Source organism: Euwallacea fornicatus, unplaced genomic scaffold, assembly GCF_040115645.1.
Source record: "Euwallacea fornicatus isolate EFF26 unplaced genomic scaffold, ASM4011564v1 scaffold_123, whole genome shotgun sequence".
NCBI lineage: Eukaryota > Metazoa > Arthropoda > Insecta > Coleoptera > Curculionidae > Euwallacea > Euwallacea fornicatus.
Genome location: NW_027096091.1, coordinates 21,230 through 32,857, shown reverse-complemented (window position 1 = coordinate 32,857; position 11,628 = coordinate 21,230).

Below are 11,628 nucleotides of genomic sequence, written 5' to 3'. Positions count from 1 at the left end.
ACAGGGATGAATATGTCCCATATAGAACTTTAGATTTATATAATAATAATAACAACAACAATAACAATAGAATCACAGCATTTTAGGATTAGTAGGATTTTTGGTGGCTTTTGAGATTTCGGAAAAATATGAAACGTCACATAAAGATTTCTCTTAACTTTTTGAAGTCGACATCGTGACATAAATCGAAAACTCCTATTTAAAAAGGATCTCGTATATACACGGTGTAGTGTCTGGTATTAGTTGGCGAACCTCGGCTAGCCGGAGATATTCGAAAAGTGACTTTTGCAACAATAATTCGGGCGTTTCTTAGCATATTTTAACGAAATTTTGCAGTGACATATAGCTCGATTAAGCTAATGTTTCTTACGATCCAGAGAAAAAAAACATGCGGAGAAACAACGGAAGAAAAAAAATAGGTGCTAAAGTACACGTTTTCCTTCCAACTTTTTCTTTTTTTTCTCGAGTTTTTTTTGTATTGTATGGCTCGCCAACAATGCATTCGGTCATTCGTAGAAATCATTCGTTTCTTTATTTGGATTTCTTCACGATCGTAAATAATTAAGATTTACAGTTTGCTTTAGAAACTATCTCAGTGGTCATTGTTCTCTCTAGTATGTAGGGCTTCAAATGATTTTATTTTTTTATTTTTATTTTTAATTTTAGTGTTAATTTTTTTCATTTTCATTTTGTTTTATTTATGTCGAGAACATAGTTCCAGAATATATACACACCCACACACATATTTTCCAGGTTACTATTACATTTGCCGGGTTAATATTTGGTGAACTTGTACGTGGCATCTACTAACGTTTCGATTTTGAATTCGAACAAAAGTCATTCCGATTTTATTATCAGGAGGACTATTGTGCAGACAATTGAAATAAAATTAAAAAATGTCTTCTGGAAACTACGTTCACGACAAAAATAAAATAAAAAGAAAGAAAGAAAATTAAGTAAGTCACTTACCGGGTATAAACAGTGATGATAAGTCGAAACGTCTACCACAAACCGTAAATATATTTTTTTTAGTAACTAAGAAATCCACATAAAGTAACAGCAAATTTTTGAAAAACTATACTAAACAAATGCATCGCAAAAAGAAAGAAACAGTCTGGGGGAAAACGTAAGTGAATTAACTCGATTTCCGAACTTTTTTTTTATTTTTTAGTCATTGAAAGATACATTATTATCAATAACAACTTAACTAACAAGAAGACAAGCATATTTTTTTTTCCATATTATTCACGTAAAAAAATAACCTCCCATTTTTCTTCATTTTATTTTTCATTTTATTTGTTTTTTTTTTAATTGAGAATTACCTTGCACAAAGGTTATTAACGACAACTTGACTAACGAGAAGACGAGTATTAAATGTTTCTTTAAATTTTTTTTTTTTCATGAAACGGTTTAAAGCTACTCACAGTAAAGGTCACAAGCGATAATACGAGATTATCTAAAATATAGAAGCATCAAGAACAGTCCGGGGTCGGACATTGAAAAAAAACTAGTAGCAAGGACGAGGCAATTCTCACTTTCATATCATTCACTTAAACGAACCACCTTCCATTTTTGTAATTTTTTTTTCTAAATTTTTGGTTTATTAAATACCAGTCGATACGAAAAAGTAAACGATTTATTATAAACTTATAACTACAACGAAAGACTTACTATTAAGTAAGTGGTAATAAGTAATGTTGACTAATATTTGTTTATCAAGTTTATTATAACGAGTTATATTTGTTTAAAGGCTCAAATATCGGTCTCAATTCAATTTAACATTTTTTTTTCACAATTTATTTTTTCAATTTTTTTCTTTTTTAATTGAAATCATAAAACTATGTCACACTGCTAGGCTTCGTTAGGATAAATTAAGAAAAACCCAGTAAATTTAATAGAAGGGTAAGTTCCTTCGGAAGTCAAATTCAAAAATTCAAAAGACACTCGAATAACATTGTCGATTACACAATTCGAAAAGGAACGACAAAGACACTTTAAGTACCAATCCATCAATGGGTATTAGTAGTATTAAGTCACCAATCTATATTTTTAGAACAATCACAACGAAAAAACCCATTACTCCTCTTCCTTTTCTTTTTTGTTCCTAGAGTATCAGTAGTTTCTCATCCCAGGTCATCTTTCCTAATCTCCCCTCTAGTCCTGTTCTGTCCAACCCGGTCGTATTTCACACTTCACACGAAGGGTTCCATTTGTGGTGTACTATCCGCTCGAGAGCCGTCCATTCCGAGAACCCGCACCGACAAGTGACACACGTGTGACAATTGACGAGTGGCGGGGGCGGGATTATCAGAAATCCGTTAGCTTGGAAAAGAAAAAGGGGAACCCCAAGAGATTTACGACTGGGGTTCATGATAAAAGGAGGTTGGTGGCTCGCGAGGGGACAGTACAGGTTGCGCAACCATGGAGTAGCAATATAAATAAATCAGTTAAACAGTATCATCTTGTACTCAGTACCTAAGGCCAGTTTCTTCGTTGGGTTTGAATACTGGCCCTTCCCTACGCTTTTATCCAGTAACGAAATCGTATATTACTCCGTTGGCACCGACTGCGCGTTGCGTTACTCCTCATATCCGATCGGTATACGCAAATCCTTGAAATTCCGACATCCCATTCGCTAATTACCCACTCGCTCGCTTCGCTCCTTGATTTCTTACCTCGCTCCTACACCCTTCTTCTCTCTTCCACTCGCAGTCTCACCGGCGGTATTTTAACCAACATCGCCGCGCCAGGAGTCGTCCTGTATACACATGCCACCCTGATTGCGAGCTATCTATTTGCTCGTTCCAAGATGGCGTTGTACTTTCGGTACGTCAGCTCGGTGTGCCACACCGGAACCGCGTACAACAGGGCCGACGCCGCCGCCGTCACAAGCACTCGCCTCCTTTCAAACATCAGTTCGTTTAAAAATGATTAAAAATTATTCTTTCATTTTTATTCTTTTTTCTTTTTCCATTTTTCATATAGTGGTGCAAATATTATGGTAATATAACTTTCCGTATAAAGAGTAAGAAGTACCGAAGGGACAGTTTAATTAATTATATATGTCGACAATTTAACGTGTTTATAATAAATAGGAAAGAGAAAATATAAAAAGGGACCTGTCGATAAGTGAAGGGCAGGTAATGAGTTTTGTTTGTTTGAAGAATCGGTTGAACTTGAGATGATGGGCAATTGACTGCTTTTAGGGTGCTGAGTTTAGGTTTGGATACAGAAAGAACAAGACTCGGTTTACGAAGTGCGAAGTACGTCCAGATCAGATGGAATGGGGGCCAGGGGGGGAGATCGGGAAAGATAGCTGGGAAAGGGCCGATGTTCCAGATTAACAGTTCTCATTCACGAAGGTTTTAGAAATTTAGATTAGTGACTTTGTACAAACTAGGATTTACAGTGTCGTTGTCTTTCTTTTTTTCAACTTGACAACAAACATGGAAAAGAAAGTGTAATCAATAGGAATATTGTTCTAGAGCTTTGAATTTCTAAATATGGCTAACAAAAGAATCTACTCTTCTATTTCGGGAGGGGCTTGACATACTAATAGCAAGGCACTACGCGATTTGACATATACTATTCATTTTTTAAAATTTTATTTTTATTTATTTTATATAAACATTTTATTTTACTTATTTTTTATTTATCTTGTATCACATTGTTATTAATACATGTTTGTTTAGTGTGTAAGTTTATTTATATTTGTAAAAATTGATTTAGAATATTTTGTGGAACTGTATATATTTCAAAAAATGTAAATTCTACGATCTAGGGATATTTTCATCATTTCTATCAATCCTGAACTTAAAAATCGTCAATTCCGTGAAATCGGCGAGTTTCGTCGAAAATTGGCCGTTAACCATGTTTTGAAGTTATTTCAATAACGTTACGAGCAATTTTGTTCAAATCGTCTCCTTTTAGCAAAATAAGCCTAATGGGGCCTTAAACGACAAACCGGCAACTTGGCTCTCCTAGAACAGTCAGTTTTTGTCCAAATCGTGTAAATCGCACGATTTAGGGCTATTTCTATCAATCCTGGGTTTCAAAATCGTCAATTCCGTGAAATCGGCCAGTTCCGTCGGAAATTGACCTTTAACCATGCTTTGACGTTATTTAAACAACGCCACGAGCAAGTTTGTTCAAATTGTCTCCTTTTAGCAAAATAAGCCTAATGGGACCATAAACGACAAATTGCCAATTCGGCTGTCCTAGAACAGTCACTTTTTGTTCAAATCGTGTAAATCGCACGATTTAGGGCTATTTCCTTCATTTCGATCAATCCCGAGTTTCAAAATCGTCACATCCCTGAAATCGGCGACTTTCATCGGAAATTGACCTTTAACCATGCTTTGACGTTATTTCAACAACGCTACGAGCAATTTTGTTCAAATCGTCTCCTTTTAGCAAAATAAGCCTAATGGGGCCATAAACGACAAATCGCCAATTCGGCTGTCCTAGAACAGTCAGTTTTTGTCCAAATCCTATAAATCGCACGATTTAGGGCTATTTCCATCATTTCGATCAATCCTGAGTTTCAAAATCGCCAATTCCGTGAAATCGGCGACTTTCGTCGGAAATTGACCGTTAGAAATGCTTTGAGGTTATTTCAACAACGCTACGAGCAATTTTGTTCAAATTGCCTCCTTTTAGCAAAATAAGCCTAATGGGGCCATAAACGACAAATTCCCAATTCGGCTGTCCTAGAACAGTCAGTTTTTGTCCAAATCCTGTAAATCGCACGATTTAGGGCTATTTCCATCATTTCGATCAATCCTGAGTTTCACAATCGTCACATCCCTGAAATCGACGACTTTCGTCGGAAATTGACCTTTAACCATGTTTTTACGTTATTTCAACAACGCTACGAGTAATTTTGTTCAAATCGTCTCCTTTTAGCAAAATAAGCCTAATGGGACCACAAACGACAAATTGCCAATTCGGCTGTCCTAGAACAGTCAGTTTTTGTCCAAATCCGGTAAATCGCACGATTTAGGGCTATTTCCATCATTTCGATCAATCCTGAGTTTTAAAATCGTCAATTCCGTGAAGTCGGCGAGGTTCGTCGGAAATTGACCTTTAACCATGCTTTGACGTTATTTCAACAACGCTACGAGTAATTTTGTTCAAATCGTCTCCTTTTTGCAAAATATGCCTAATGGGACCAAAAACGACAAATTCCCAATTCGGCTGTCCTAGAACAGTCAGTTTTTGTCCAAATCCTGTAAATCGCACGATTTAGGGCTATGTCCATCATTTCGATCAATCCTGAGCTTAGAAATCGTCAATTCCGTGAAATCGGCGAGTTTCGTCGGAAATTGACCATTAACCATGTTTTGACGTTATTTCAACAACGCTATGAGCAATTTTGTTCAAATCGTCTCCTTTTAGCAAAATAAGCCTAATGGGGCCATAAACGACAAATCGCCAATTCGGCTGTCCTAGAACAGTCAGTTTTTGTCCAAATCGTGTAAATAGCACGATTTAGGGCTATTTCCATCATTTCGATCAATCCTGAGTTTTAAAATCGTCAATTCCGTGAAATCGGCGAGGTTCGTCGGAAATTGACATTTAACCATGTTTTGACGTTATTTCAACAACGCTACGAGTAATTTTGTTCAAATCGTCTGCTTTTAGCAAAATAAGTAATGGGACCATAAACGACAAATTGCCAATTCGGCTGTCCTAGAACAGTCAGTTTTTGTCCAAATCGTGTAAATCGCACGTTTTAGGGCTATTTCCATCATTTCGATCAATCCTGAGTTTCAAAATCGCCAATTCCGTGAAATCGGCGACTTTCGTCGGAAATTGACCGTTACAAATGCTTTGACGTTATTTCAACAACGCTACGAGCAATTTTGTTCAAATTGCCTCCTTTTAGCAAAATAAGCCTAATGGGGCCATAAACGACAAATTCCCAATTCGGCTGTCCTAGAACAGTAAGTTTTTGTCCAAATCGTGTAAATCGCACGATTTAGGACTATTTCTATCAATCCTGGGTTTCAAAATCTTCAATTACGTGAAATCGGCCAGTTCCGTCGAAAATTGACCTTTAACCATGCTTTGACGTTATTTCAACAACGATACGAGCAATTTTGTTCAAATCGTCTCCTTTTAGCAAAATAAGCCTACTGTGGCCTTAAACGCCAAATCGTCAATTCGGCTGTCCTAGAACAGTCAGTTTTTGTCCAAATCCTGTAAATCAAACGATTTAGGGCTATTTCCTTCATTTCAATCAATCCTGAGCTTAGAAATCTTCAATTCCGTGAAATCGGCCAGTTCCGTCGAAAATTGACCTTTAACCATGCTTTGACGTTATTTCAACAACGCCACGAGCAAGTTTGTTCAAATTGTCTCCTTTTAGCAAAATAAGCCTAATGGGACCATAAACGACAAATTCCCAATTCGGCTGTCCTAGAACAGTCAGTTTTTGTCCAAATCCTGTAAATCGCACGATTTAGGGCTATTTCCATCATTTCGATCAATCCTGAGTTTCAAAATCGCCAATTCCGTGAAATCGGCGACTTTCGTCGGAAATTGACCGTTACAAATGCTTTGACGTTATTTCAACAACGCTACGAGCAATTTTGTTCAAATTGCCTCCTTTTAGCAAAATAAGCCTAATGGGGCCATAAACGACAAATTCCCAATTCGGCTGTCCTAGAACAGTAAGTTTTTGTCCAAATCGTGTAAATCGCACGATTTAGGACTATTTCTATCAATCCTGGGTTTCAAAATCTTCAATTACGTGAAATCGGCCAGTTCCGTCGAAAATTGACCTTTAACCATGCTTTGACGTTATTTCAACAACGCTACGAGCAATTTTGTTCAAATCGTCTCCTTTTAGCAAAATAAGCCTACTGTGGCCTTAAACGCCAAATCGTCAATTCGGCTGTCCTAGAACAGTCAGTTTTTGTCCAAATCCTGTAAATCAAACGATTTAGGGCTATTTCCTTCATTTCAATCAATCCTGAGCTTAGAAATCTTCAATTCCGTGAAATCGGCCAGTTCCGTCGAAAATTGACCTTTAACCATGCTTTGACGTTATTTCAACAACGCCACGAGCAAGTTTGTTCAAATTGTCTCCTTTTAGCAAAATAAGCCTAATGGGACCATAAACGACAAATTCCCAATTCGGCTGTCCTAGAACAGTCAGTTTTTGTCCAAATCCTGTAAATCGCACGATTTAGGGCTATTTCCATCATTTCGATCAATCCTGAGTTTCAAAATCGTCACTTCCGTGAAATCGGCGACTTTCGTCGGAAATTGACCTTTAACCATGCTTTGACGTTATTTCCACAACGCCACGAGCAAGTTTGTTCAAATTGTCTCCTTTTAGCAAAATAAGCCTAATGGGACCATAAACGACAAATTGCCAATTCGGCTGTCCTAGAACAGTCACTTTTTGTTCAAATCGTGTAAATCGCACGATTTAGGGCTATTTCCTTCATTTCGATCAATCCCGAGTTTCAAAATCGTCACATCCCTGAAATCGGCGACTTTCGTCGGAAATTGACCTTTAACCATGCTTTGACGTTATTTCAACAACGCTACGAGCAATTTTGTTCAAATCGTCTCCTTTTTGCAAAATATACCTAATGGGACCAAAAACGACAAATTCCCAATTCGGCTGTCCTAGAACAGTCAGTTTTTGTCCAAATCCTGTAAATCGCACGATTTAGGGCTATGTCCATCATTTCGATCAATCCTGAGCTTAGAAATCGTCAATTCCGTGAAATCGGCGAGTTTCGTCGGAAATTGACCATTAACCATGTTTTGACGTTATTTCAACAACTCTATGAGCAATTTTGTTCAAATCGTCTCCTTTTAGCAAAATAAGCCTAATGGGGCCATAAACGACAAATCGCCAATTCGGCTGTCCTAGAACAGTCAGTTTTTGTCCAAATCCTGTAAATCGCACGATTTAGGGCTATTTCCATCATTTCGATCAATCCTGAGTTTCAAAATCGCCAATTCCGTGAAATCGGCGACTTTCGTCGGAAATTGACCGTTACAAATGCTTTGACGTTATTTCAACAACGCTACGAGCAATTTTGTTCAAATTGCCTCCTTTTAGCAAAATAAGCCTAATGGGGCCATAAACGACAAATTCCCAATTCGGCTGTCCTAGAACAGTCAGTTTTTGTCCAAATCCTGTAAATCGCACGATTTAGGGCTATTTCCATCATTTCGATCAATCCTGAGTTTCAAAATCGCCAATTCCGTGAAATCGGCGACTTTCGTCGGAAATTGACCGTTACAAATGCTTTGACGTTATTTCAACAACGCTACGAGCAATTTTGTTCAAATTGCCTCCTTTTAGCAAAATAAGCCTAATGGGGCCATAAACGACAAATTCCCAATTCGGCTGTCCTAGAACAGTAAGTTTTTGTCCAAATCGTGTAAATCGCACGATTTAGGACTATTTCTATCAATCCTGGGTTTCAAAATCTTCAATTACGTGAAATCGGCCAGTTCCGTCGAAAATTGACCTTTAACCATGCTTTGACGTTATTTCAATAACGCTACGAGCAATTTTGTTCAAATCGTCTCCTTTTAGCAAAATAAGCCAAATGGGGACACAAACGACAAATCGCCAATTCGGCTGTCCTAGAACAGTCAGTTTTTGTCCAAATCCTGTAAATCGCACGATTTAGGGCTATTTCCATCATTTCGATCAATCCTGAGTTTCAAAATCGTCACATCCGTGAAATCGGCGAGTTTCGTCGGAAATTGACCGTTAACCATGCTTTGACGTCATTTCAACAACGCTACGAGCAATTTTGTTCAAATCGTCTCCTTTTAGCAAAATAAGGCTAATGGGGCCATAAACGACAAATTCCCAATTCGGCTGTCCTAGAACAGTCAGTTTTTGTCCAAATCCTGTAAATCGCACGATTTAGGGCTATTTCCATCATTTCGATCAATCCTGAGTTTCAAAATCGCCAATTCCGTGAAATCGGCGACTTTCGTCGGAAATTGACCGTTACAAATGCTTTGACGTTATTTCAACAACGCTACGAGCTATTTTGTTCAAATTGCCTCCTTTTAGCAAAATAAGCCTAATGGGGCCATAAACGACAAATTCCCAATTCGGCTGTCCTAGAACAGTAAGTTTTTGTCCAAATCGTGTAAATCGCACGATTTAGGACTATTTCTATCAATCCTGGGTTTCAAAATCTTCAATTACGTGAAATCGGCCAGTTCCGTCGAAAATTGACCTTTAACCATGCTTTGACGTTATTTCAACAACGCTACGAGCAATTTTGTTCAAATCGTCTCCTTTTAGCAAAATAAGCCTACTGTGGCCTTAAACGCCAAATCGTCAATTCGGCTGTCCTAGAACAGTCAGTTTTTGTCCAAATCCTGTAAATCAAACGATTTAGGGCTATTTCCTTCATTTCAATCAATCCTGAGCTTAGAAATCTTCAATTCCGTGAAATCGGCCAGTTCCGTCGAAAATTGACCTTTAACCATGCTTTGACGTTATTTCAACAACGCTACGAGCAATTTTGTTCAAATCGTCTCCTTTTAGCAAAATAAGCCAAATGGGGACACAAACGACAAATCGCCAATTCGGCTGTCCTAGAACAGTCAGTTTTTGTCCAAATCCTGTAAATCAAACGATTTAGGGCTATTTCCTTCATTTCAATCAATCCTGAGCTTAGAAATCTTCAATTCCGTGAAATCGGCCAGTTCCGTCGAAAATTGACCTTTAACCATGCTTTGACGTTATTTCAACAACGCTACGAGCAATTTTGTTCAAATCGTCTCCTTTTAGCAAAATAAGCCTAATGGGGCCATAAACGACAAATCGCCAATTCGGCTGTCCTAGAACAGTCAGTTTTTGTCCAAATCGTGTAAATCGCACGATTTAGGGCTATTTCCTTCATTTCGATCAATCCCGAGTTTCAAAATCGCCAATTCCTTGAAATCGGTCAGTTCCGTCGGAAATTGACCTTTAACCATGCTTTGACGTTATTTCAACAACGCCACGAGCAATTTTGTTCAAATCGTCTCCTTTTAGCAAAATAAGCCTAATGGGGCCATAAACGACAAATCGCCAATTCGGCTGTCCTCGAACAGTCAGTTTTTGTCCAAATCCTGTAAATCGCACGATTTAGGGCTATTTCCATCATTTCGATCAATCCTGAGTTTCAAAATCGCCAATTCCGTGAAATCGGCGACTTTCGTCGGAAATTGACCGTTAGCCATGCTTTGACGTTATTTCAACAACGCTACGAGCAATTTTGTTCAAATCGTCTCCTTTTAGCAAAATAAGCCTAATGGGGCCATAAACGACAAATCGCCAATTCGACTGTCCTACAACAGTCAGTTTTTGTCCAAATCCTGTAAATCGCACGATTTAGGGCTATTTCCATCATTTCGATCAATCCTGAGTTTCACAATCGTCACATCCGTGAAATCGGCGACTTTCGTCGGAAATTGACCTTTAACCATGCTTTGACGTTATTTCAACAACGCCACGAGCAAGTTTGTTCAAATCGTCTCCTTTTAGCAAAATAAGCCTAATGGTGCGATAAACGACAAATCGCCAATTCGGCTGTCCTAGAACAGTCAGTTTTTGTCCAAATCCTGTAAATCGCACGATTTAGGGCTATTTCCATCATTTCGATCAATCCTGAGTTTCAAAATCGCCAATTCCGTGAAATCGGCGACTTTCGTCGGAAATTGACCGTTAGCCATGCTTTGACGTTATTTCAACAACGCCACGAGCAAGTTTGTTCAAATCGTCTCCTTTTAGCAAAATAAGCCTAATGGTGCGATAAACGACAAATCGCCAATTCGGCTGTCCTAGAACAGTCAGTTTTTGTCCAAATCCTGTAAATCGCACGATTTAGAGCTATTTCTATCAATCCTGGGTTTCAAAATCGTCAATTCCGTGAAATCGGCCAGTTCCGTCGGAAATTGACCTTTAACCATGCTTTGACGTTATTTCAACAACGCTACGAGCAATTTTGTTCAAATGGTCTCCTTTTAGCAAAATAAGCCTAATGGGGCCATAAACGACAAATCGCCAATTCGGCTGTCCTAGAACAGTCAGTTTTTGTCCAAATCCTGTAAATCGCACGATTTAGGGCTATTTCTATCAATCCTGGGTTTCAAAATCGTCAATTCCGTGAAATCGGCGAGTTTCGTCGGAAATTGACCGTTAACCATGCTTTGACGTTATTTCAACAACGTTACGAGAAATTTTGTTCAAATCGTCTCCTTTTAGCAAAATAAGCCTAATGGGGCCATAAACGACAAATCGCCAATTCGGCTGTCCTAGAACAGTCAGTTTTTGTCCAAATCCTGTAAATCGCACGATTTAGGGCTATTTCTATCAATCCTGGGTTTCAAAATCGTCAATTCCGTGAAATCGGCGAGTTTCGTCGGAAATTGACCGTTAACCATGCTTTGACGTTATTTCAACAACGTTACGAGAAATTTTGTTCAAATCGTCTCCTTTTAGCAAAATAAGCCTAATGGGGCCATAAACGACAAATCGCCAATTCGGCTGTCCTAGAACAGTCACTTTTTGTCCAAATCCTGTAAATCGCACGATTTAGGGCAATTTCTATCAATCCTGGGTTTCAAAATCGTCAATTCCGTGAAATC